Source organism: Stegostoma tigrinum, chromosome 10 (genome assembly GCF_030684315.1).
Source record: "Stegostoma tigrinum isolate sSteTig4 chromosome 10, sSteTig4.hap1, whole genome shotgun sequence".
Classification (NCBI taxonomy): domain Eukaryota; kingdom Metazoa; phylum Chordata; class Chondrichthyes; order Orectolobiformes; family Stegostomatidae; genus Stegostoma; species Stegostoma tigrinum.
Window position 1 is genome coordinate 70,733,854 of NC_081363.1, and position 27,736 is coordinate 70,761,589.

Here is a 27,736-nt window from a genome sequence, read left to right on the forward strand (position 1 = left end):
AAACAAAACCACAACATTTCTACATTATAAGGAAGATTTTCACATTTATATGCAGTTTCTGTTGATCTCTAGTGCCTGAAGTTTAGTAACGACAGGCTGAATCTTATTTGTTTCTGGGTTCGTCCAAGTTACATCAAGTTTCTTGGAGGATTTGTGGACAGGAAACCTCTTTCTTATCAAACTCACCTTATAACTTACTACCATGCCCTTATGGGACCATTCAAGTCCATGTTACACCCCATCTTACTACGTTCCCTTCACAAGAAAACCTTGCCACTCAGTTGATATTCCTGAATTCAACAGTAACCTTTCCACCCGCAGCACCTTTAAAAGCCCACTGTGCACCCGGACTAGCCACATCAGGCTGGAGTTGCCCTGCACAGTTCCTGCCATCTGACCAGAACAGGACAAACCGGCAGAAGTCAGTGCTCCACAATGCAGATAGCAAGCCGGAGATCCTGCTGGGCAGGATGGTCCTGACCATGGAACAGCAGGTACAAAAACCAGAAGTTATTGGAAAAGCTCAGCAGGTCTGGCAGCAACTGTGAAGAAAAATAAAATCAGAGTTAAGCTTTCCGGTCCGGTGACCCTTCCTCAAAACTCCACTCCGAGGAAGGGTCACCAGGCCCGAAACATTAACTCTGACTTATTCTTCACAGATGCTGCCAGACCTGCTGAGCTTTTCCAGAACTTCTGGTTTTTGTTTGTGACTTACAGCATCCGCAGTTCTTTCGCAACAGAAGACCTGGTCCAAGGCTGGCTTCCTGATTAAAGCAGTATCAGTCATGTGGAGGACTGCCCAACTCTGTAGGTAGGACAATGACCTTCTCCACTCCACCAGATTGTTATATGATCTTCTCACCAGTAACTCACTCATCCTATTTCTGTTACGGGACCCATCTCCCACTAAGGCTCATGGTCGACCATTCTCACTGCAACATCTTCCCCCATTCACCCTCACCTACCGCAATTCCCGACACATCTAACCCTGCACGCCTTCTGTATTGCCTATTCACCTGCTCGAGACACACCTTACACCAATAATAAAATAGCACCTAATTTTATGTCCCATATCCCTGAACACACACTCATTCCATGAGGAAAACAGTCAGCATTAAGGTGGAAAGCATTAAGTTGAGTGATGCACTGTGTTTCATTTAGCTCTTTAGCTCTTGTGAGAGGTGATCAGTGCAAGCAACGCCTGGACTAGTCTCAGGGGCTGTTACTGATGTACTGTGTTGTAATCCCCTGAGCAAACAACATCCTCCTTAACTCGACTATCTGCAGACAACCAAGACAAGCTTCCTGTCTGCGTGAAACGGTACAGCAAGACAACAATAGTATGAGCCCGGTATCTCAGCCAAAGGCAAAATGCAAAAATTCATGGTAAGGTAGAGGGATGCTATGAGAGCGAGTGAAGAGTCCAGGGTTGCAACCTGATCCAATGTATGAGCTGGGCACATGGCCTAAGCACACAACGTCCTTGTAGCATCATTACAGTGATTGTTGACAGTGTAGCCCAAGGTGAAGCACAAAAGCACCAAGTATGTGAATGGGAGATGTGTCATGAGGGCATGGATTAGGTGTGACCATTGCCTTTGGGGTAGCCCTTACGTATCAGTGACCAATTTCCAACATGGCAGTCATGTGGAGCAAGTGCAAGGCCAAACACAACAAGGGGCTCACTCTGGCTGTTAACTGACATCTCACCACTGCCGAGTGAGTCTCATATCATGTGGCTAGTTAAAAGCATAAAAGATGGCGCAAGATGATCTCAACATTCAGATGGACCTCAATGCACTTGTTGCCCGATTCTGCTCGCATTTTGTTATAGCCCGTCACACACTTTTATCAGATTGTGTCACGTCTTGAATATTACTTCATGGTATTAAGAGAGAGAGGGGGTGTGAAGACGCTGCATGTTCATGTGCACATAAAAGAGAGTGAAGTTGAATTAATATAGAGGTTCAGCCACAAACATGTAGAATGGTGAAACCAGCTCAAATGGCTTCCTCCTGTTTCTATTTATGATGCGTCAATTATCTCATATTAGAAATGACAAAAACAGCAGGTCAGCTGGGCCGGCTGGCTGGTGGTCATGTGCTGAAACCTCAAAGACAAGCTGTAACCAGAACTGGAAATAAGGGGCATGGCTGGAACCTACATCCAGTGCAAGACCCAACTGCACGATAGTCAACCGTGCACACATCTAAATACAGTTTAATGCGTCAATGTTGTAATAGAAAGCATAGAAGTTTTTTTATGATTAACTACATACTAATTCCAGCTCAATGCTCACTAAATGTGATAGAGAGCAAGGGAGAGATCATCCACTCCTGGGTATGACATTTCACAGACATTCCTGCAATCTGACAACACAATGCAACTGTTTTGCATTTTCTTCTGACTCATCCATTTGTTGCAGCAGCCTTTAACACAAGTCTTGTACCTATCTGGTCTCGGCAGTAGAATTATTCAATGCATCACTGACTGTGCTCTTTTCCCTCTTCCACCCGACAGCTGTACACTTTACGTAATTACCACTTCTGACAGACTGCTCTCACTGACCATCGTTGGGGCCTGGAGGAGGAGGAGGAGGAGGAGGGGGAGGAGGAGGAGGAGGAGACACAAAAAGTATCAAGAATTCACAGGTCAGAATCCTGTTACCGTCAAAATTTCATGCCTGATGCCAGAGCCCTGAAATTGAGGCCCCAGGGTCAAAGGACCCAAAACGTGAAAGGTGGCCAGCTAATCAGGGAATGGCAGCTTTTGGGGCTGAAGGAAGCTGCCAGCAACCTGGGTCAACCAGAGGAAAGTAATGTTGGTGGGAGCCAGCAGTGGTCACCGCTAGTGACGGAGTCAATGCTAATGGCAGAGCATTAGACCTCAGCAGGTTATGGCTAGTCCCTTAACCAGTGCCTGGTTGAGGGATCCCAAAACTTCAAACAATCCTTTAAAGAACATCAATTAACTTGACTTCACGTTGAATCTTTTTGCAAAGAAAACATGCAGTGATTTGGTAAACCTTCTGTTAGAACAAGATCAGTAATAGGTCGTCCCTTAATCTTACATCAATATACCAGACTTTAATAGCAATCCAAGTGCAATGTTTTTGTTGTAACATTCTGGATTGTCAAATATCCAAAACTTGGGCAAAGTTTACCTCTTTTTGCGATCGACATAAGCAGCAATGAAAAAGAATGTTGTTGAACAACTTTTGGTCAGATGCTCACTGGATTTGCAATGAGAAAGCCTGTTTGAGAATGGACCAGCTAAGTGTGTTTGTACTGCAAGGCAGTACCAGTCCACGTATTGATGCTGTGAACTCAATCAGAGTCTGAAGTCAAGGCATAAGATGATTTGCTCGAGGTCTTAAGGCAAAAGTCTTACTTAACTATATATTCAATTCAAAAACTTCAAACTCAGTCAAAATCTTTGTCAAACCTGAAATACAACTGAATTCAGAATAACAGTGCACGAACAGAAAATTAGATTTGTATTTAAATCAGAATGCACGGGCAAATACAACAGATTTTGTATTTAGTGTTCCCTTCAAGTTGACAGGGTCACTCGTTCCCATGCTGAGAGACTGGACAGACAGTTGCACCCAGCCTCATGTCACTGTTCTCTTGAGTGGCCAGCAGGAGGTGCAAGAAAGCAAATGAGGCGGCTGGGGATTTTCAGCCACCCTACCTGGGAAGCTTTTAGGCTTCACTAGTTACTGTTGAGAGGTGGTAGTATTGGGTGGGGAGAGGAGATGCCTCAGCCAATATACATTCACCCAATTTGTTGAAGGTGCTATCTTTAACCTATGAATACAAGCAAAACAGAACATGCATTTTACACACTGAAGCTAAATGTTTTTTGACTATTTCATCTAGGTTCTATTGCCTCTTTAAAATGAACTATTTAGAATGGCTGCAATTTGAAAAGCTGTAACACAAGAATTCTATAGAAGCAGCCACTTATCAGCCGAAAGCATTTCAGTTTATCCCACCTCCCCTTGGAAAAAACACAATACCTTGTGTCTTGGGGTATTTTCTTATCTCCAAACACCCAAAGTAGAAGGCTCCTCCTGGCAGACTGGTTGTTCTTTGACTGCAAAAAAGAGAGATTGCATTACATATTAGTACAGATGACAAAAAAATCCATCAGTGAGCTGCAAGGACTGCAACTCGAGCAAACCAACAAGAAAAATTATTTGGATGAACTTGCATTCTGAAAAGAGAGAAAAGAAATGTTAAAACTGCTGCAAAACATTCTTTTAAACTCTAAAGCGAACTCAAGTGCCTTCTCTTCTCCAGTTTCTTCAGCTTTTATGCTTATCATTTTATCCATTCTATTAAGATATTTCAATTGTGTGGGGAATGCGTATGGAATTCAAGTGCCAACTTCTTCTGAGAAACTGTGGTAATTAAAGCTTGGAAACGCGACACAGATTTGCTTCAGAATAATTCCATGCAATAAACAAAACCAGTCACAGTGGATTGTCAGAAAGGTGAAAGGACAAGGAAAAATTGGAATCTGCCAAAAATCACAACAATAAAACTCCACAACAATGTGGAGCTGGAGGAACACAGCAGGTCAGGCAGCAGAGGAGCAGGGGTCCCGACCAGAAACGCAAACTTTCCTGCTCCTCTGCTGCTGCCTGGCTTGCTGTGTTCCTCCAGCTCCACACCGTGTTATCTCTGACTCCAGCATCTACAGTTCTTGCTATCTCCAATAAAATCCCACATCTGGCTTTCCTGAGGTCGGCCTAAAGTTTCTGTTGAACTGACGTCCTGCTTTCCATTCAAAGCAATTGGAACGCGAAGGTGAAAAAGAAACAACACCACTGTGAGGTGCATCATCCAGAAGGAAGCGCAGCATTTGTGGGTCATACCACTGCACACAGTCTTTTGGCAAAATACATCCCATGAGTGACACCCACCTCTTTAACCCCTACACTTTTGGAGCTGGAAGATGGGCAAAAAAAAAGCCATCCAAGTATGTCTGCCATTTCTAATCCCAGCCCTGTTCTCAGTTACAAAGGTGCCCTCTCCCTAACAGTCAATGGTGGTCTGAGGCAACTATTGGCTTTCTCCAGCAAAAGTGAGGTGCGCATGTTAGTTCAATACCAATGTGAAGCCTCGAGGATGTAGCCATTTGAAGTGGAATAATAAAATCTAACAGGACTCCTTTAGGTTTGAGTTCAGGATTACCAATTCAGTTTCATAACCAAACCTATTTATTTACCTAGTTTCTCAGTTAGAACTATCACAGCCGAAGCAAAGAAGAAATTATTTTCACTGCTTTAAAATAGCAATGACCCATAGTGGCTTTCGCAACGAGCTTAATAACTCAACTCTGAACAGTTGGTTTAAATTCCTGATGCTGTTTCTTTTTCACTATGTCCTTCAGAAAATAGTTGACATTTGCTGCACATGCCTTTGGTTTTTCATAGCCACGAGCACAATACACCAGTGACCTTTGAAGCCTTATTTTAAGCAGAAATAACAACTATTTGTCAGACCACCTACTCAGGAAAGTCGCAAAATAAAGTCATGTGTCTTACAGCAAAACAATGAACAACTACTGCAGCCTTTCTTCCTCTCCTGTCAAAGAAAACTGGACAAATGAATTGCTTCTTCATTAAACAAATGCTTCCAGAAGTTATTTAAAATGGTGCAATCACTCGTTTGCCAGAAACAGAGCTTTATTATTCCAACCATTTCTGTGCAATATCATTTACACCTGAAGCCAGAGTGAAGAACAAAAATCAGCAGGCTAACGCCCAAGCCGGAACACACACCACTCAGCAATACCTTGCCTTCTTAAGTTATCATGACTGGGGAGAACTTGGCACTGCTGCAAAAATGCCTTGACTTGACAAGATGTGCAAGGCACATGGAGATTAGTTTCAACTGGGCGTAACAGTATAACAGAAAGCAAATTAAAAAGAGAGTCCCGATTCCTGTGATAACAAGGCGTAGAGCTGGATGAACACAGCAGGCCAAGCAGCAGAGGAGCAGGAAAGCTGACGTTTTAGGTCTGGACCTTCTTCAGAAATGGGGGAGGGGAAGGGGATTGGGATTCTGAAATAAATAGGGAGACAGGGTGAGGTGGGTGGAAGATGGATAAAGGAGAAGATAGGTGGAGTATAGGTCAAGGAGGCAGGGATGGAGCCAGTAAAAGGTGAGTGTAGGTGGCACATTGGGGTGGGGTGTTTGTCAGTCAAGGGAAGACGGACTGGTCCAGGAGGCAGGGATGATGCTGGTAGGTAGGTGGTGAGGGTGAGGGTTGAGGTGGGAGGAGTGGACAGGTGGCAGAAAGGACAGACAGGTCAGGGAGGGGAATGAGCTGGGCTGGTTTTGGGATGAGGTCGGGGTGGACAGATTTTGAAACTTGTAAAGTCCGCATTGAGAACATTGGGCTGCAGGGTTCCGAAGCGAAATGAGGTGTTGTTCCTGCAGCCTTCAGGTGGCATCGTTGTGGCACTGGAGGAGGCCCAGAATGGACATGTTGTCCAAGGAGAGGCAGGGGGAGGTGCAGTCGTTTGTCGCGAACCGAGTGTAGGTGTTCCAGAAAGCTGTCGCCAAGCCTCTGCTTGGTTTCCCTGATGTAGAGGAGGCCATACAACATACCACATGAGCAGATGTGCAGGTGAACATCAGTTTGATGTGGAAGGTTTCCTTGGGGCCTAGGATGAGGGTGAGGGGAGGTGTAGGGGCAGTTGTGGCAGTTGCAGGGCAACGTGCCAGGGGTGGTGGAGCAGACAAGGGTGAGGAGCGAAAAATGTTCTTGTTAGTGGGGTCAGATTGCAGGCAGTGGAAGTGGCAGAGGATGATACATTGCATCTGCAGGTTAGAACATAGAACACTACAGCGCAGAACAGGCCCTTCGGCCCTCGATGTTGAGCCGGTCTGTGAACTAATCTAAGACCATCCCCCTACACTATCCCACGGTCATCCATATGCTTATCCAAGGACTGTTTAAATGCCTCTAATGTGGCTAAGTTCACTACATTGGCAGGCAGGACATTCCACGCCCTTACCACACTCTGAGTAAAGAACCTGCCTCTGACATCTGTCTTAAATCTATCACCCCTCAATTTGTAGCTATGAACCCCTTGTACGAGCTGAAGTCATCATCCTCGGAAAAAGACTCTCACTGCCCTCCCTATCTAATCCTCTGATCATCTCGAACGTCTCTATTAAATCCCCTCTTAGCCTTCTTCTCTCCAAGAAGAGCAGACCCAAGTCCCTCAGCCTTTCTTCATAGGGCCTGCGCTCCAGACCAGGCAACGTCCTGGTAAATCTCCTCTGCACCTTTTCCAATGCTTCCACATCCTTCCTGTAATGGGGCGACCAGAACTGCACGCAATATTCCAAACGAGGCCGCACTAGCATTTTGTACAGTTGCAGCATGATATCACGGCTCCGGAACTCAATCCCTCTACCAATAAACGTAAAACACCGTAAGCCTTCTTAACAGCACTATCAACCTGGGTGGCAACTTTCAGGGATCTATGTACATGGACACCAAGATCCTTCTGCACATCCACACTACCAAGAATCCTTCCATTGACCCAGTATTCTGCCTTCCTATTATTCTTCCCAAAGTGAATCACCTCACATTTATCCGTATTGAACTCCATTTGCCACCTTTTGGCCCAATTCTGCAGTTTATCCAAGTCTCCCTGCAACCTGCGACATTCTTCCACAGTCCACCACTCCACCGACTTTAGTGTCATCTGCGAACTTACTAACCCATCCACCTATGACTGTGTCCAAGTCATTTATAAAAATGACAAACAGCAGTGGTCCCAAAACAGATCCTTGAGGCACACCACTAGTGACCGAACTGCAGGCTGAATATTTTTCAACCATCATGCATTGCCTTTTTACAGAGAGTCAGTTTCTAATCCAAACTGCTAAATCTCCCTCAATCCCGTGCCTCCATATCTTCTCCAACAGCCTACCATGTGGAACCTTATCAAAAGCTTTACTGAAGTCCACGTAAACCACGTCAACTGCCCTACCCTCATCCACACGCTTGGTCACCTTCTCAAAAAACTCAATGAGGTTTGTGAGACACAACGTTCCCCTGAGGAATCCATGCTGACTATCTCCAATCAAATTGTTGCTTGCTAGATAATTATAAATCCTATCTCTTATAATCCTTTCCAAACCTTTTCCTACAACAGACATAACGCTCATAGGTCGAGAATTACCTGGGTCATCTCTACTACCCTTCTTGAACAAGGGCACAACATTTGCAATCCTCCAGTCCTCTGGTACTAAACCTGTAGACAATAAGAACTCAAAGATCAAGGCCAAAGGCTCACCATCTCGTCCGCAGCTTCCCAGAGAATCCTCGGAAAAATCCCATCTGGCAGCTTCTAGAATTGATAACACCTCCTCCTTACTAACCTCAATCCTTTCAATTCTAGTAGCCCATAACTCAGTCTTCTTCTCAATATTTTCCTTTTCCTGAGTGAAAACAGATGAGAAATATTCGTTTAGCACCTCTCCGATCTCCACAGACTCCACACACAACTTCCCACTTTGGTCTTTGACTGGCCCTATTCCTACCCTAGTCATCCTCTTATTCCTCACGTACCTATAGGTTGGTGGGGTGGTGCCTGAGGATGAGGCAGGATTCTGTTTTTGTTGTTATTTGCGGGAAGGGGGCGTGAGGGATGAGTTGTGGGAAATGAGAGAGATGCGGTCGGGGACGTTTTCAACCACTGTGGAGGGGAAGTTGCGGTCCTTGAAAAATGAGGACATCTGACATGTCCAGGAGTGGAATGCCCCACCTCGGGAGCAGATACAGCAGAGGCAAAGGAATTAGGAATTGCGGATGGCATGTTTGCAAGAAGGTGGGCGAGAGGAAGTGTATTGTAGGTAGCTGTGGGATTTGGTAGGCTTGAATGGATATTGGTTTCCAGGTGGTTGCCAGAAATCGGAACAGAGGGGTCCAGGAAGGAGAGAGGTATCGGCCACAGTTCAGGTGAACTTAAGGTTGGGACGGAAGGTGTTAGTTAAGTGCATGAACTGTTCGAGCTCCGCGTGGGAACACGACATGGCGCCGATACAGTCATCGATATAACAGAGGGTGAAATTGGGGACAGGGCCAGTGTAGCTTCGGAAGAGGGATTGTTTTATGTATCCTACGAAGAGGCAGGCAGAGCTTGGGCCCATGTGGATACCCATGGCCACCCTATTTGTCTGTAGCAAGTGGGAGGATTTGAAGGAGAAGTTGTTAAGGGTGAGGACAAGTTCAGCTAAGTGGAGGAGGGTGTCAGTGAAGGGTGACTGGTTGGCCCTGGGGGACAGGAAGAAGCAGAGGGCCTTTGGGCCATCTGCATGGGGAATGCAGGTGTATAGGGACTGGACGTCCATAGTGAAGATGAAGTGTTGGAGACCAGGGAATCGGAAGTTTTGGAGGAGGAGGAGGGCGGCGTGGGTGGTGTCACGAACATAGGTGGGGAATTCCTGAATCGCAGGGTGTTGGGGGGCAGAAAAAGAAATCGAGACAGGTGGAGATCAGTTCGGTGGGGCAGGAGCAGGCGGAGGCAATGGGTTGACCACGGCAGTTGGGTTTGTGGATTTTGCAAAGGAGATAGAAACGGGCCGAGCAGGATTGGAGAACAATGAGGCTGGAGGCTGCAGGTGGGAGGTCACCTCAGGTGGAGATCGTGGATGGTCTGTAAGATTACCTTCCCTTATGGTGAATGGGTGGGTGGAGCACATTTAATCAGGTAGGGCTTAGGACCACTGCCAACTAGATCTATAATGAATTCCTCTTTAGCCTGAGGCCTCTGCTTATCGAGCGGTTTTTGACGTGGGTCTGTGTGTCAGGATCAAGGATCCCAGAGCAGGCCCACTAAGGGCTAAATGCCTGATTAACAGAAGAGGTGGGCCTTCCCAAGAAGTCATGCCAGCGTCTTACCGAGTCTCTCATATAGACCTCGTCACTTCCACAAGATTCTCTGGAGATTACTGACAGAAGAGGGGCGAAACCAACAGCTGGTTTGCAGTGCAATGAGCACATTACTAACTCAAAAGCAGAGATTTGTAATCTCCAATAAAATGTTTCTTTTTCCTAAAACAAAAGCAAAACAAAACCAGGCTTATTATAAATGCAGATTCTCAATTCAGACTGACACACTTGATTTAAAAGTCCTGCAGGGGTTCAAAATTTTCAAACACTTTTTTTCCCTCAAAACACAGATCATTTCTTGTGGCCAAGACCACAGCATGGACAGTTTCATAATAAACAGTGTTTCCAGAATTTAATTAACTCAACTAAGTTTTGGTCACATCTTGAATTCTTCATGCAGTGGTATTTTAAGAGGGAATTGAACATCGTAGACTATCATTAATCATCACCATTTTGAAGGATATAATACAACTTCTAACTAAAAATGTAAACATTCATTGAAAGGCTACCTTGTCACTATTTCTGGTTTAAAACAAAATCTTTTACTGTATAAAGTGACTAAGTAGATATTTTTGGTTGAACACTACTAAGGGGTCAGCAACTGTAAACTATGGAAGTAAACTGCCTTGTGTTTCTGATTACATTCCCCAAAAGTCTCATCACAAACAGTTCACAATTGCTCCTAGTTTCCGGTAGGTTACTTGAAGCAGAGAATAAGGCAAGATTTACCAAGAACCAAAATCATTGGTAGTTTGGATACGGTAAACATGCAGAAGATTTTAACAACTGTTTCAGCAGCTTTCTATTTTCTTTGGTGAATCGAGTTGGCCTCAGGTGTCCAGAAATCCAACACTAAAGTTAAATCTAAACAATTAAAACACAATTACCAGTAGAAATTGTCTTCGCCAATATGAAATACACATTCTCTCCCTAAAGAGAAGCAACCACATTTAACAAACGTGAAACACTTCAGATAAGTTATAACAGTCAAGACCTTGGGACATCTACAATCGTATATACAGGAACTGCTGGTTGTGAACCAAATCTGAAGCTTCCCGACATACTCTTGTTGCTCTGTTCCTTTACTTGGCTTGGGTAATCCTGCACATTAGAAGATTAGCTTGCAATCTTATCAGGGCTAAATTTCAATAACCAATGATAATCGTAGCTCTTCAAGTCTCAACAATAAGACAGATTGAATTGCTTATCATTAATCGCACTGACAACATCAGTAAATTGGTAACAGAAAGGATTACATTTCTCATCCAGGCCCAGGGATTGATTAGGTTCCAATCTTCTATCACCAAGCATGTCATCTTGAAATCTATAACATCCCAACAGAACATATTTTATTTTAGTTTCTAAAACCCTTGAGCTTCATACGTATTCCAAAGCTTTAAGCAATTGTAAACTTGCAAAAAAACAGCTTTTAACTTCCCAATTTCAAATCTCCTTCAATTTACAGGAACACATCCAAAAAGCAAATTGCCCTTATGTAGCAAAGCTTTCATGTCAATTGGCAGGGAAATGATAAAACAACAGGCAGAGAGGCTCAGGGATGGAGTTCCATCGCTTAGAATCCAGGCAGCTGAAATGAACAGCCAATGTTGAAGCCTGAGAAATCAGAAATGTAAACTTGACAGGAATTGGAGAAGTCTAAAAATTTGGAAGGTGGACGGTTGGATGAGATGAGAGAACTAGGCCATAAAGAGATTTAAATACAAACAGAAGAATTGTACAAAATCATTAGATAAGCAGCCAATGTCAGCAAGCAAACACTGATGACTAATACGTAGAACAAAAAAGGATACAGGCAGCAGCAGCGCATTGGATCAGCTTTCTCATGGAGGGTAGTAGGGAACACACTAATAACTGCTGCTAACATTCAGATAATTCTGAACTTAACTCTTGAAATTGTCATCTCTCTTCCAAAAATCAGGTGGTTCCATGATTTCATGCAAAGGAAAACGATACCCGACATGTGGAGATTAAGTTAATTAAAATCTTTGCTCAACTTCGTATGAAAGGGAATTCATAAATGAAGTGGTCGAAGCTTTGGAGCAAGATATCAGTACCAGTGGGCAGGAAACATTTTTGATAAGATCACCTGTTTTCACAGATCCAGAATTAATGAGACCTTTTCTGAGATGTAAAGGAATTGCTTTTCTCATGTAAAATATATAAAGCAAATACGCCCTCAAGTATTCCTAGCAGGAAGATTATAGATTCACATAGCCTAAAAACATGTTAATGGTCTATCAATTGCTAAATGTTTTGCACTTGTGCAACTCAGGTTGTCCTGGTTTTTGAGTCAAACTTAAGACTACTGAAATAAAAGTGTGAACCTTAAAACTACCTCTAAGAATGAATATCAAGCCATTGGGTAACCTTCCAGTACTAACAGGAAGGGACAGTTCAAGAACAATATTTCCTGGAGATTTTATTAATTTGGATCAGTTTTTCTGCATAACTGTCATTGTCCATTTGCTTCTTTGGAATAGAGCAACATGAATCCAAAGCTCAGCAGGTAATAGGGAAAATGAGTTGAATATTAGCCTTTATTACAAAGGAAATGAAGTTGGGGAGGGGAGAAAAAAAAAAGGAAGTCTTGCAGAAACTTTGCAGGATACCAAGTGAATCATTCCTAGAATACCAAGCAATTTGGATCTCCTTATCGAATGGTATTGCAGGAAGACCAGAAAAGGATCACAAGGTTGCTCCCAGATATGGAGGGATTTTCTTATGAGAAGTGGTGAGAGTTGGGCCTGTAGTCACCTGAGTTTAGTACAATGAATATATTGAAATGCACAAGATTCTTAGAGTGCTTAACAAGGTGTAATGTTGAAGTTGTTTTCCCCTGTCAGACCATCTCAGCCAAGAGGCCATTATCTCAAAATAAGGGATCACCCAGTTAGAAGAGAACTTGAGAAATTTCTTCTCTCAACAGGTGATGAATCTGTGGATTTCTCCACCACAGAGGCCTAGAAAGGCTAAGCATTAAATATATTCAAGACGGAGATGGTCAGATGATCAATCACTAATAAACTTAAGAATACTGGGCAGAAAGCAACAAAGGTGGAGTTGAGGACTATCAGATCACCCATGATCTTTTTGAATGGCACAGCAGACACAATGGACTAAGTGGCATACCTCTGCTCTGACATCTTATAGTTTTATGGTACAATTAACCTATTTTTAACAATCACTTCCCAAAACGAAAGTACTATTTTGAGATCTTTGTTCTCTTTGTAGCTTGTATTACACTATATCATTTTCTGAAGCCTCTTGTCTTACTCTGTGCTTACTCCACACAGGCTTTGGTGGTCGAGGTTACCTGACTACTTCACCCCCCCCCCCCCACCCCCCCCAACCTCCAGAATGAATTTTGGAACTGGTCCCCACCTTTAAAAAACTTATTAAAACTTTTTGGTTGCACTACTGATGGGCAATGAGAAGAGTTTTCCACTAAGTCAAATGTCCTTCTCATTACTTTCATCTTCTCCGTGGAGATATTTAGATCAACATCCTTCTAAGACACTCCAAACTTACTGTAATCATTAACTAAACATTATTCCATTGGCTATCATAGCAAAATTGGAAACTATGAAGATGCATTATATTCAAGAAGTAAACCTATCCTCGTTTACCAGAGAGAATTATGTTGCTCGTGCTCCAATGTGCAAATTTAGTCTGAACCTCTCACTGTACATTTATCCAAGTAACAGTTAATAAAGATCTGTTGCTCGGCTCCAGACAATGTCAAACTTGAGCAGCTTCGCTGAAAAATACTTGGCAGTTAGTTTTGTTGTCTAACCTAAATTCATATAGTGCTTCAGAGTACCACTAAAGATAGTCAGCATGCCTCTTATCCCTTCTGGCATTACTAAAGGCGACCAGCTGAAAACGATAAAGAAAATTAAATTCCCACTTGCCTGTTATCTAGAGGTTCAACCCACTGTGCCATGCTGCCTCCAGAACTGAGCGCAGTATTTCATGCAACTCATTCACTGCCAATCTCAAGGTATTTTCTGAATCATTTTCTTAAGTTATCTTTGTGAATGTCCACTGGGTTGAAAATATACCAATGTTCATGTGGAATCTACTGCAAATTTCTCAATCAATAATTACAGTATTGTAAGTCAGTAATCCTCAAGTGCACGTTTTACAATAGATGCCACACAGTAACATTACTTCTTTGATGATGCTCAACTACATCCCCATGAAAAATGTATTGTTCCACTTCTAAAACACACATCATTCCTGTTAAATGAGCTGGAGAATAAGTGCAGCGGGAAATAGCAATGGTATTCAGGAGTCAAAACTTCGCAGTGATCCCAGATTAACTGGGCATTATTAACTTCCCATCTTTCCTTTTCTCAATGTAACCTTAATTTTTGATCACATCATCTGCTGTGCACTAATCTCTGAACTCATGGTGCATTTCTAATATCCAAATATGTGGGCTAGCATCAGATTTCATGAAAATTTCCCTCATTCAGGTGGAGGTAATGCACATTTCAGTCAGAATAATAGGGATATACAGCACAGAAACAGAACCTTTGCTGCAACTCGTCCATGCTAACCAGATATCCTCAATAAATCTAGTTCCATTCACCAACATTTGGACCATATCCTACCAAACCACACTCTACCACTTCCTCTGGTAGCTCAGTTATACACAGGCCACCCTGTTGGAAAAAGTTGCCTCTTATGTCCCATTTAAATCTTACCCCTCTCACCTTAACTCTTTGCCCTCTTGTTTTGGACTCCCCACCCCAGAGCAAAGTCCTTGTCTATTTCCCCTTTCTATGCCCCTCATGATTTTATCAACCTCCAGAAGGTCACCCCTCAGCCTCTGACACTCTGGGGAAATAGCCGAAGTCTATTCAGTCTCTACCTACAGCTCAAACTGTCCAATCCTGGCAACATTCTTACCAAACATTTTTGGACCCTTTCTAGTTACACAACACCCTTCTTTCTTGCAGGGAGACTAGAACTGCATGCAGTATTTCAATAATGACCTAAGCGACATCCTGTACAGCTGCAACACGATATCCCAACTCCTGCCTGCTTTCTTGTCGAACTTCAGGATTGCTCCCTGAATACCCTAAACCGATATGGCCCCCTGTTTGGGATCCTTCTTGTTATCCTCCACCCTCTTCCAGTAGCTTGTCCTTTTCTGTGCTTTCTTTCCAGGACCCCACACCATTCTGCATTCTAACAGGGAGGTCCGTTACGATACCCATGCCTGCAGAAGCCTTTAAAGTCACAATATTCACATCGCAAACATCTCACGAGACCATCATGAACACATTTGTTTCTTCTTGCAGAACAAGATGTGCACTTGTGGGCAGAAGACTGGCATCCATTTCACATCCTCACTCGAAGATGCATCCTAGAGATCATGAGCAGAAACAGAGAGTGAGGTCTGTAGCTAGTTGAATCTCAAAAGGCATATCTTGAAGGGTTTTGTGTGTTTCTGACCCTTTTTTTCTTTATCTCACTGGAGCAATATCCACAAAACAAGAACCAAGAAGTGGGAAATGATGATCTAAAGCACAAGAAACTTCAGAATCAATGTGAAAATAAGTCATTTTCTTTTAAGATGTAATGTTAAATAGTCCATCTGAACTATGTAGTAAATGGCAGACGGGTTCCATTGACCTGTTCATAGTTATATTTGATATCAAAATATCCAAAGGCCATAAAATTATAAAAAAGAGCAAATTATATCTGTGAAGTGAGCTTCAGGAGAATTTAAGCAAAAAGCCTAACTAGAAACTAACTCCACGCCAAAGTATACAAAGCCAGCAAAATTAAAATTAGTCATGCATAACAAACACAAGGATCAACAAAGATAAGCAGGCAAGATGAATAAGATTAGATTCATCATTTAACAGTAAACATTCTAAGAAACAACAATGGATACAATGAATCATTCACATAAATTGCCACGGGATATCTACGGACGTATCCCAGATGAAGTGCACTTGTTTCAAGAATCTACAATAGTCAGGCCACAACTGCGAGGAGCAATTTCTTCACTCAGAGGGTTGATTGTTTGTGGAACACCTTGCTAAAGAGAACTATGGTAGCAGAATTCTTCTGTATACTTCAGGCTAAGATCGGTAAGTTCTTAGCCGTTTGGGGAACCAAGTGTGATGGAGAAAAAGGCAGCAAAGTGGACATGAGGAATGTTAAATTGGCTTTAATCCTGTTGGCTGGCGGAGCAAGCTCGAGGAACAGAACAGCTTTCACCTGTCCCTACTGCAATTTTCGTCTCCCTGTGATAGGAAGGATGTGGTTAAGTTGGAGAAGGTTGAGAAGAAATTTACCAGGATGTTGCCAATAATGAAAGGTTTGAGTTATAAGGAGAGGCTGGATAGGTTAGGACTTACTTCGCTGGAGCCTAAGAGGTTGAGAGGTGACCTGAGAAAAGGTTTATAAACTAGTGAGAGGTATAGGTGAGGAGAATGGTGGGTGTCTTTTCCTTAGATTGAGGGATTTCAAGACGAGAGGTCATATTTTTTAAGGTGAGAGGACCAAGATTTAAAAAGGGACATGAGGAGCGATTCATTGTTTTGACACAAAGAGTCGTTTGTGTGTTGAATGATCACTCAGAGGAAGTGGTGATTGCAGGTCTAGTTACAACATTTAAAATGCATTTGGATAAGTGCACAAATAAGAAATGTTTGGGGGGGGATATGGGCCAAATTCACGCAGGTAGGTCGGATTAGTTTAAAGTAGGGATTATGATTGCCATGGACTGGTTTGACCGAAGGGTCTATTTTCGTTCTGTATGACTCTATAACTCTACTTATTATTATCTGATGATCTTAATTAGGTCACTAAGTCCGATTTTACAAAGAAATTTAACGGATCGTGTCTTGGGGCACCTGGCTCACTATCAATACGTCCCAACATCTGCACAAGAAAATATGCAACAAAACAGGCTAGAATCAGCTCTACCTCAAAAATATGCAAAAAATAATGGCACATTAAAATGGAGACAAGTTAGCTTGATATTAGCAACAGGAAGAAAGTGCCATTCAGGTTCCATTGAATTGCTATGATGACTGTGAAAAGAACACAAAAGCTTTTTCAATGAGCTGATAGGGATTTTGAAAGAATAGACTGTGCTTTCTATTGATTTTTTGTTCGAGGTAATTGAATTCTTATCTTTTATTTTATGAATCCTTCATTTACGTGCTCAGAATGCACTTAATGAAGTTTAATTTTGAGATATTTTAAATGAAAATCAATTCTGATGAATTCATGACAAAATTACTTCAAAAGGATTGGCAATAATATAGCCAAAGTTTATGTGAAAGAATGGTTGCCTTCCATTCCCAATTCAATCTCTTTGTTGTTCACACAATTATTAACTGGGAAAATGCTAAATTCAGTATGACTAGAATGTCAGATGTGATACTCTGAATTACAATGGGCTGATTGATAGCAAGTCAGATAAGGACTTAACTTATGGGCGAAATTACTCAGTTTAGACATCTACAGTCTTGTGATAATGGAGGTGGAGGCAGAGATGTTTATTATCTGAGGACAGTTTGGGCTAAGAATTTCTCAACTATCTTGAGAAGATTTTTCATAACCAGCAAATTAATGACCTCTATCAGGAGACATTATTGGATCTGGTTCACGGGGCTGAATGAATCAAGTGGATCAAACAAGGGACAATTTAGATAGCAGCAATCACAGTACCAAAAGATTTAAAATAACAAAAGAAAAGTTAATGAGAAGTCTAAACTAAAAATACCCAAATTTCGAAAGTTTGAGAATGGCTAAATTGGAATGAAAGACTTGCAGGTAAATTCAATTGAACGATGGGCTGTCTTTTAAGAGGAGGTTATTCACATGCAGCAGAGCTGCATTTACAAAAATGAGAACGACAAAGCCAGAATGCACTCTCCAGGTAGTCAGAGATGGGAGATAAATCAAGCAGAAAAGAGGTGATTCTCACAGGTGCAAGGTTGATAAGTACAAGTGAGAACCTAGCTGAATAAAGAAGTTTCAGTCAGGATGTGGGGATAAAAAAGAAGCCAAGATGGAATACATTAGCTGGCACAAAAGGTGCGTAAGCAGGAAAAGGGTTTGAAAAGGAGATGGTGAGTCTAATTAGGGACCTAAAAAGGAGGCTGAGGTGCTAAATGAATTGTTTTTAATCAGTTTTTGCCAAGGAAAAAGATACTGCCAAAGCCTGAGAAAATTACGAAGTAGTTGAGGAACTGAATAATAACAACAGAAAATATTTGCAATATTTAACAGATACGGAACACTTGGCAAAGAGAAAAGGAGAGTTAATATTTCAAGTCTGTAACCTCTCATCCAACCATATGAGAATGTCAAACAAATGGCATGTTATCTGTGGATAGTAAATCAGATTTTAAGTATTACTTGTCATTAACACATTATTACAAAATCTGGATGAAGTTAAAGGTGATCAATTACCATACTAGAAGGGATGCATTCTATGCTAATGAATTAAGCAAGAGCAAAAATTGTAGGGGCATTGACAATCATCTTGCCAATCTTAGGTAGGGAGCTGGAAGCTGAGCACCTGAGAGGTGCAAATGTTATATGCTTTTTAACCCAAGTTCTAACGGTAAAGCCGCATCTAAAAGCTGATCAGTTTAACCTTAATGGCATAAAAGCTTTAAAAGACACAATTTATGACAATAAGTACGTCACTTGGACATGAATAGATTTGCTAAGGATACTAGCACCAGTTTGTTGAAGGCAAATTAGGGTTCATCAACTTGATTTTACTTCCATGATGAGGTAATGGAGGTAAGCAGGGAGTGTTGTTGACTGAAGTGATCTGTATGGACTTTCAAACAATGTTTCATTAAGTGCCACAGAAAAGGTTTTCCAGTAAAGTTAAAGGCCAATTTAATACAAGAAATGGTAGCAGTAGCAGTTTTACTGAGTGACAATATACAGAGTGTGGTGGTGAATGGTTGCTCTCCAGACTGGAGGAAGGTATAGAGCAGGACTCCCGGTAGTCAGTCAGTCTGAGGATCAGTTCTTTTTGTGAAATTTGTCAATGATTTGGGCTTGAGTTTGCGGGCTTAAATTTCAAAATCTGAAGGTGACAGAAAAGTTCAAAGTATATTAAGTTATGAGGGGGATCGAAATAGACTTCAAGAGGACAGACACATATTATTGAAAAGGGTAGGCATAGGGCAGATATAATTTAGTGCAGATAGTATAAAGGGATACATTTGAAAAACAAATGAAGGTGATATGAAACAAAACAAAAGATTCAATTCTGATGAGGGTGCAGAAGCAGAAACCAAAAATAAGAGTGTACAAATTGTTGATGATGACAAGGAAGGTTGGAAAAATAGCTAACATGGCAGATTGGATTGTTGGCTTTATTTTAAAAAAGGGACAGAACTCTCAAGCATGGACGTTATGAGGAAACTTTGGAAAATATTAATTTGGCCTCAAATGGAATAATGTGTAGATTAGGTGTTCTGCCATTTATTGAGGGAAAGCATTAGAGTGAGTGAACAAGCTTTATGAGAATGGTTACAGAGATTAAAAACTTTAATGTACCACCACAGCATGATGTTCTAAATCAAATATCATTACCAGTATGCTATGGTCTGAGGGCTGCCTCATATTTAGGTCACATTAAGAAAAGAGATTGGGCTCTTTTTGAGTCAGGTGTCTTGACATTTGATAACACTAAATTGGTGAATTCCTGTAATATCACAGGTTTCCTGCATTCACTGCACTTTGCTTTCATATATATTCTAGGTTTTACGCTTATTGATGTCACTTTATATTATATTATAAGTACACAACTAATTGTCTGAACACATTACATGGATTACATTACACAATTATTGAAAGCAAGCTGGGTACCTTTATACTTGCGTGATAAATGTTTAATGTCATATAGCCATCTTTAAAAGTACATGTTTACTCAGCAATCTGTGCAATAAAGCAATTTCCCTTTCAAGTATAGGAACTCTTTTCCAAGAACATGTACAGAGATGTCTCTGCACATGTAGAGAATACGCTGATAAAATGTACAGCACAGCTAAATCTAGTAGTTACGCAGTTATTACAACTTCGCTATTTGAGATACTGCTTATCACCACCGGTGGCTAAGTATCATTTGTCACAGATGTGAGAGTGTCATTTTTCTGACACCTGCAGCATTCAAATTGTTATTCTGTATGATGGGAAGGCAATAATATGCAGTTCAGAAATGTTACCTATGTCTTCACAGGATTTGACTATTGCTCACTACAATGCCATATGACTTAGGCGGAACAGAATGACAGTACACTTTCACATGGGCATGTGAAAATCACAAACTCTATGCTTTTTCCTGGTTCAAGTTGAGATAACCGTCCCCTGTTCATTGGTCATGCTCATAACATCTTCTCTCCTTTTTCTAACAAGTCGTACAGTCTGCAGTGTTTGTAATAGGCAGCTCACCATCACCTTCTCAAGGGCAACTAGGAACAGACAATACAAATGCTAGTGCTCACATTCAGTGAATGCATTTTAAAAAAATAACTGACAGGTACTCCAGGCACGAAAAACAAAATAATAACAGGCAAAAAGGACAGAACGGGAGGATATCATGCAATGGAGAAGGCATACCCTGAATCGGGAAAGCAGTCTTCTCACTGTGAAAGGCTGAACACTTTTGCACAATACCTTTGACTTGGCTAGAATAAAGCACAGACAGCCACTGGATAGATATACACTATACAACAGGACGGTTCAGTCATGTCTGTAGGTGAGGCGTGGTTTGGGTATCTTGGGAAAAGGACTGCAGAGGAAGGAGGCCATCAGGTGTCAATCGGACACCGGTGTGTTATGCAACATTCACAAACAGCTGCGTGAGAAGTACGGTATCAGAACTATACAAAACTGAAGCCCTCAAAAGTAAAGGTAAGGCTCTACGATAACACCATTCTCATGCTGAGGGGACACAGCAGTCTATCAGCACATTGCAACGTGAATGAGGAGTTCAAGCTTGAGGGACTAGATGGCAAGCAAATGCCAACCATCTCAGCTGAAGTTGAAACCTTGGGCTGGTAATCAATGTGCTGAGAGATATTTGGAAGTATTCAGAACACTAAATCATTGACTTAATGAAGATAGATTAAAGCAGCAGTTTCTAACCATATTCTGGACACATTTTGGGAGATACAGGTGGTTGCACATGCTATTTTGCATTTCCACTGCTTCAGAGCAATGTCAAAACAGGCAACACGAAGTAGTGATCATCCTCGAGTGAAAGCTATAGTGGTTGGCTGCTAGTTGATGGATGCAGGAGCACAATAGAAGAAGCGACGATTGATCATGTTTAAAATCTGCTGTGACTGCTCAACTGAGTTTGCCAGGTGAACCTGAAGGTGAGCAAAAAAAAATGCAATTAAAGATGCCTGAAGTCAAGTACTTAAGCACATACTGACAGCAAAATGCCTTTCCCCAGATCCTGACGGCTACAGCAGTGATGCAGTGACCAGTGATTGCAAAAGCAATGAAACAATTGTCACATTTGTCAACAACAGGGAACAATTCTTGTCGAATTTGTCGGTGGAGTGTGAACCATTACACCAACTCACAGCAATATTGAGGCACCAAACAGAAACAAGACTGCCAACCTGAATGACAACTATGCCAGTTCAGAAATACTACGATTTTAAGGAAAAGATCACCCTGCAGCATGATCCCAGTGAAACAGGATTAGAAATAACCGGAATGCAGCAAGGAAAACCAGTTGCACTTTCCTCCAGGGCACCAACACCAATAGAAAGACTTAACAGTATGGAGCTAGAGGAACACAGCAGGCCAGGCAGCAGAGGAGCATGCCCGGCCCAAAACGTCAACTTTCCTGCTCCTCTGATGCTGCCTGCCCTGCTGTGTTCCTCCAGCTCCAGTGATTTCTGACTATAGAATCTGCAGCTCTTGCTATCACCAACCGAAAGACGCTCCTGCCCAGATCAAGAAAGACAGTCTAGCCATTGTCTTTGGGAACATGATCAGTACTACTTATTTGGATGAATCAGACAAGTCCAACCAAAGCCATTTCAACCCACTGTCCTCAAGCCATTACTACTAATTATATAGAGTTTACAAGCAACATTGTGTCAGTTACTGAGATTTCATCTGAAAATGACATACAAGCAAGGGAAGCAAATGCATATTGCAAGCATGCTTTCAAGAGCAGCCCTCTGGATGAAGAAAGTGGAGGATGTAATTACAGATTGTGAAACCTTTCAGTTTCAATTTGCTCATCATGATCTGGAGGCTATCAGCTGGGGAACTAAAAGTAACAGGCAATTGTTTTCACTCAAGTCAGGCAAATATGCAACATTACGTAAATTACCCAATGTTGAAGGAAACAGTGTTAAAACAACATCCAGAGACCATAAAGGACATACTGTTGCTATAACAACATATTTGGCATAGAGAGCTGAACTGACAGCTCTAAGATGGCATATTGCACAAAAGAAGGAGTGTTATTATCACAAAGAAGTTGAGCGGAAAGATGCTGGAATACATTAACGCAAGCCACCATTGAACTGAGTCATGTCTGAGGGAGGCACAAATGTACTTTATTGGTCAAAAGTAAAACAAAAGTCATGGGTCCCATCAGCCAGTGCAGTGCTTGTATTGAGTCCCAAGCTGAGCACGCTGGACAGCTAATGTGGAAATCCCAGGTCATGGATAATGCTGGGAGGAACTGATCATCCGGTCATGACCATCCTGACTACGGAGGGGATGGACCAGCTGAATTCAATCATTAGCACTAAGATTGTTGTCTGCCTCAAAGCATTTATTCAAAAAGGGAGGGAGGCAAAATACAAGAGGCCAGTGAGCTTAATGCGTCGTCGAGAAATGTTGGCATCGACTGAAAAGGCTGTAACAACAGAACATTTAGAAGAACACAATATAATCCAAGCAGAGTCAGCATTACTTCATGAAGAGGAGAAATCATTAACAAATTTGGCAAAAGTTCTTTGAGGTCAAACAAGGGAATCTATAGATAATGTGCATCTGGATTTCCAAAATGTGTTCAATAATGTGCTGTAAATAAGGGTAATTGATAACTTAGGAGCCCATGGCACTGGGGACAGTATATTAAGCAGAGATTTTGTTTTAAATTCACTCATGGAATGTGGGCATCTCAGGCTAGTCCAGTATTTATTGCCCATCCCCAACTGGCTAGGGGCAGTTAGGAGTCAACATTGCTGGAGTTATACATAGGCCAGAACAGATAAGAATGACAGAATTTCTTCCCTAAAGGATAGACAATTGTAATTGAAGAGATGACAGAGATAAAAGTAAAATACTGCACATGCTGGAAATGTAAAACAGAAGTAAAAAATAATGGAGAAACTAAAAAGGACTGAGAACATCTATGCACAGAAAAACAGTTAACAGAGTCCAAATGACTCTAAAAGGCTCTCCATACTAGAAGACAGAGAATTGGGACAAATGGGACATTCTCAGGATGGTGCCAAAGAGATCGGTTCTAAGGACACAATTATTTAGAGAGTATTTTAATGACTTGGATAATGTACGCAAATGTATTATCACCAGGTATAAAGGATGACACAAAAATAGGTAGAAAAACAAATTGTCAGGATGCCACACTAAGTCTTCAGGGGGATATAGACAGGTTAAATGAGCAGCTAAAAATGTGGCAGATGGAATATAAAACTTGGGATAGTGCAACCTGTGCACTCTACTTAGAAGGAAGCAGGAACTAAATACGTAAACACAGAGAGACTATAGAAAGCTACAGCAGAGAAAGTTTCCCCAAGTCCTCACACATCAATTACAAAAAGCTATCATCCATGTTTGGCAGCTAGTAGGAGAAACAAATGGACTATTGGCCTTTAATTTCCAAGAGAATGGAATATAAAAAACAGAGGACTTGCTGAAATTATACAAGGCACTATTCAGACCACACCCTACAATGCTGTGAACAATTTTGTCCTCCTTTTCTAAGCAAAGACAGACAGGCATTGGAAGTAGTCCAGACAAGGTTTGCTGGGCTGATTCTGGATATTGAGGCATTTTCTTAATGAGGAGAGGTTGAGGAGGGGGTTGAGCCTTTCTTCACTGGATTTGAGAAGAACAAGGGGAAAACTTATTGAAACATTTAATATCAGTGGGGGACTTGACATGATGGGTGGTAGTAGAGGGCACAATGTCACTGTCAGGGGTCACTGAGTTGGGACAGAGATGGGATAAGTTTCTTCACTCAATGGTTAATGAATATGTGGAATTCTTTACTGCAGAGTACTGTCAACGCTGAATCATTAAGTATATTCAAGTCTGAGATTGCCTAATGGAATAAAATTTGTACTATCAAGAGCTATTAGGAAAAGACAGTCATGTGCAGATGAGTACTATCAGATCAGCCACACTGAATGGTGGAGAAAATGCAAATGAGACAAATGGCCCACTTCTTCTGGCACAGGTTGTGGTTTTAGAGTCACATGACTGCATTCTTGGCATTGTCGTCATGTGTAACAATAGACTCAGTTCAAGAGTGAAGAAATGAGACACATTGTAAAATGATTGGGAAATTCAAACCCATTCATCATCTCAACACTGGGCCAAGAAAAAAAATTACTAAAGGACTCAAAGAATTTCAGCCCAGCCTTCACAAATATATTCAAAGTAATGCTCGAGTGAAGAAATTCACCTGTGGAAAAGTAGTCCAGTGTAAAAAAAACTCAAGTCACGCTGCACAGAAGCCACCCCTCCAACAGCAAAAGAAACTACTGAAGCCAGAAGTATGAGTGACAAAACAAAGTCTGATGGCAGAAAGCCAAATTTCACATTGACATGTCTGATGAACCATTGCTTGGTGTTGCGCATTGGAGACCATGTTAAGGTACAAGCCTTCAACATTGTCAAAATAAAAGCCAGCTCAAGTGGCACCTTGGAACCTGAGTAAAACTCAATCATACGTGGTGGAAGTAAATAGCCAGATAGACCAGTGCAACCTCAGGTACATACGCCCAACTCGAGAAGCTGTTCCTCAACTGCAGATGGCTAGTCAGAAAGCAGAGAATGCACCTCCTACACAGATGAACCATTAGACCCTGACATCCACAGCATCAAAAAAACAAAGGGTCCGATGGAAACAACAAATGTTACGGGAGAAACACTCACCTGGGGAATAAGATTACTCAGACGAACAGCTAAAGACATCAAGATGCATGCTCCATGAAGAAACCAGCACAAATAAACGACTGTATGGGCAATACTTATGCAGAAATTGATGAGCCAACAAATTGCTCATGGACATGAACAATTGCACATATATCTACAACTTGGGTAACTCAAAATGCACACGATAACGCGCTTTTCTTTTTCTCATTTCTTTTTGTATGAATGGAGAATTGGAATTAGATTTTATTGTACTCAAATACAGAAGTAAGAGTACAGCCACAAGTGTACAATGTTGCCATTCTCAGCACCACATGAGTCGCAAAAGGTACCTAGGTACAAAATCTTGAGCACAAAGTAGAAAAATGAAGAAATAAAGTTAAAAGTTTAATAGTCTTTCTTCAGTTCTTAGCCATGGGCACTCCCTACAAAGACTCGATCTACTCCACTTCAGCCCGCTCTCTGGGAGACCTCATGTTCCCAGCTGTCACCACTGCCACAGGTGCCATTCCTCCCAGATTGTGCTCGATCTCTGATGATCAATCTACAACACGCAAACAACAAATGATGGAGATCACAGCAGGTCAGACAGCATCCGTGGAGGTAACATTTTGAGGCTAGATGACGCTTCATCGGACCTGAAGAAGTGGAGGGGACAGCATTATACGCTCTAGTTTGGAGTGGCGGGGGGGTGGTGGTTGTGGAGGCAGTGGCTGTATGGTTCTGGTGGAGAAACATGTTGATAGCTCAGATTAAGGAGATCAGAATGTGACAATGGCAGAACAGGATGATGTGTCTCCTGCCAGATTTGAAAGGACAGTGACTGGGATGGGAGTAGGCAAGGGCACGATTAGTGAAAAGGGGAGAAATGATTCACAGTTTAAAAGGTGTTGAACTCAATATTAACTTCAGAAGCTTGTAAAGTGCCCTGTCTGAGGATGAAACGTTGTTCCTCCAGTGGAACACTGCAGCATCATGAGGACAGAAACGGGGCCATGCGAGCAGGACGCTGTGTTAAAATGACCTGCTGCAGGGAGGTTACGGTCCTGCTTGCGCAGAGACTGGAGCTGTTCTTCAAAGCAGTCACACAGTCTGTGTTTGGTTTCTCCAATGTAGAGTAGGCCACGTTCGGTCCAGTGAATACAATACACAAGATTGGACGTGGTACAGGCCCTACGCCCACTATCTCCACAGCGACCCCTCCACAGCTCACCTCAGCTCTGATGCAGAATCATCTCAACTCGAAATGTTAGCTTCAGGGATGCTATCTGAACCACGGCAATCACCAGCATTTGTTGTTTTCAGTGCAGATTCCAGCATCTGCAGCAATTTGTTCCTTCATCAATCCAAATACCCTTGGGTTGAAATGCAATAATTTATCAAGTCCTTCCTAGTCTGTAGTCATATGACCACTATCATGAGGCGCACACACACTCTAGACAGTTTGCATAAATTTAATTCATTAAAGGCTGATTGTTGAATACATCCACTAAAGTACACCTGAAACAGATGCCAATCAGTACGATGTTCAACTTTCTTAATGATGTTGTTTTGTGCAAATGAAACTACTTTCTGTCCGAGCTGCAAAAACACAACAATATGAACAGAAGGGTGAATGTGTGCTTAAGAGGAGAGGTGGTGAAGAGGAGATTTGATAGACTTATTCCAAAGTCTGTGGATCAAAACAGAGGAACTGAAAAGAATCATTTCCCATCAACGAGAAGGTGAGGAACAAAAAAGATTTTTCAGATTTACAAAGAACTGAAGGTAAATGTGAAACAAAAAAAATTCAAATGCACTGAGTGACTCCAATCTGGACTGTATGGCCTCAAGTTATGGGGAGGGCAGATTTACCTGCAGCTTTCAGAGAACTGATTGAGCGCTGTACAAGAACAAAATTGCAGCATTACTTGGGGCAGAGTGCTGAGCACCATTTCTTCTGCAAGGAGCTAGAATGGCCTCGATGCTCCAAATGGATGCCCTCTGTACTCTAACACACTCTATTAACCTTCTATTCCAAGTGAAGGTAGATTGCAATTTAGATAAATGGGAAGTGGTATACACTGGTACAATGAAGATGATAATCGACATACTAGTCGTAGATAAGATTAAAAACAGAAGAGAAATTGCCGTTTAACTGCTTGGAATAAGCTCAACTCCCATAATGTTGTGACATCCCCCGTGGTACTGTCAGAATTCTAGTAATTTGGGTGCACTATACTGATAAATGTTATTTTTTTTTAATGCAGCAATTGATGATCACTGGCAGAAATTGTTTTGAATCAACAAGGAGACACTGATTCTCTTAGTCAGTGTACAATTCAACACTCCGTACTGTTAACGGACAACCTGGAGTGCGGCAGTAATTTCACAAACAAGTGGGTCAAAAGGGTAAGCACGTCTTAGTGGTAACTCACTTCTGCATTAGCAAGTCCCTGAGATAAGTGGAAATGAGGCTGATTACCCAACATTATTGAGGTTTGATCATAATCCGCTTAAATACAGTGCCACTTTCGTCAAGACTAATAGGTTAAAATTAAGTTAGAGGATTAAAAGAAAAATCTAATATTCTTGGCTTCCAATTTGACAAGGTAACTCCTGACTTAAAAATCGCCTACTGAGGGTAAATGCTCCA

The 27,736-nt window shown here is 41.8% G+C and overlaps 1 protein-coding gene across 18 annotated transcripts in view; it reads right to left on the bottom strand.

Annotated features, from left to right (window-relative positions):
- LOC125455632 (alpha-(1,6)-fucosyltransferase) overlaps window positions 1-27,736 on the bottom strand; it is a 658,909-nt gene that overhangs the window by 371,387 nt on the left and 259,786 nt on the right. For 11 of the 18 annotated variants that reach the window (XM_059649250.1, XM_059649243.1, XM_059649239.1 and 8 more), the window contains 2 exons: window positions 4,022-4,098; window positions 2,450-2,580 (listed from right to left, as the gene is read on the bottom strand). The gene's annotated coding sequence lies outside the window, so the exon portion shown is untranslated. The remainder of the gene's footprint in view (window positions 1-2,449; window positions 2,581-4,021; window positions 4,099-27,736) is intronic. The other 7 variants (XM_048537870.1, XM_048537869.1, XM_048537863.1 and 4 more) reach the window with 1 other exon arrangement.